The sequence below is a fragment of the Neomonachus schauinslandi genome, unplaced genomic scaffold (assembly GCF_002201575.2).
Source record: "Neomonachus schauinslandi unplaced genomic scaffold, ASM220157v2 HiC_scaffold_2319, whole genome shotgun sequence".
Taxonomy (NCBI): Eukaryota; Metazoa; Chordata; class Mammalia; order Carnivora; family Phocidae; genus Neomonachus; species Neomonachus schauinslandi.
The window spans coordinates 4,694-5,625 of NW_025411009.1; positions in this window are offsets into that span (position 1 = coordinate 4,694).

Consider the following 932-nt stretch of genomic DNA (forward strand, 5'->3'; position numbering starts at 1 on the left):
ATATCTCTGACATTGGAATGCAATTTATAATTCAAAATGTCTTACAACTATAATTGGCAGAATTGTTTTGAAATTTCTTATTGGTACAGAAAATACTGGCGCATCAGACAATCTATGGTGCCTTACATTACATGAAATAATGATATACACAACAGGTCTATTGCAGTTCTAGTCATATGCCTGGCATTTAAATAAATTTTAGTTCCTGAAAGCATTATGGGAAAAGAGGACTAAAATAATGGAGAATGTTTTTTAAGTAATTCTTACTCTGATTTTCAAGAAACTAAGCCAAAGGAAACTCAGGATTTAAATAAACAGGGACAGCTCATTTTATTAAATATTTCGATTTATAAATCACATGAAAATCAAGTACTACCAATTATCAAGAGTAGTATTTAATACTATTATAAATTTCAAAAGGACAAGTAAAGGTTAACTTTTACAATTTCCTATCTTCAGAAATGTTTTCGTTTGAAAGGAAAGAGGAAAAGCTTTAACTGAGATTAAGTCCTAATACTTCAATTTAAAATTGCTCATCTTAGGGGCACTTCGGTGGCTAGTTGGTTGGGTGTCCGACTCTTGGTTTTGGCTCAGGTCATGATCTCCAGATCTTGAGATCGAGCCCCATGTCGGGCTCCGTGCTCAGCGTGGAGTCAGCTTGAGATCCTCTCTCTCCCTCTAACCCTCCCTTCTCCCTCCCCAGCCACTCCCATTCACTCTCTCTCTCAAATAAATCAATCTTCTCTTAAAATTAAAAAAATAAAATAAAATTTCTCATCTTAGTAGTACCTGGCCGGTTCAATGAGTAGAACATGCAACCTTAGTCTCAATGATATAAATTCAAGCCCCATGTTGGGTATAGAGATTACTTAAAAATAAAATCTTATAAATAAATAAATAAATAAATAAATAAATAAATAAATAAATAAATA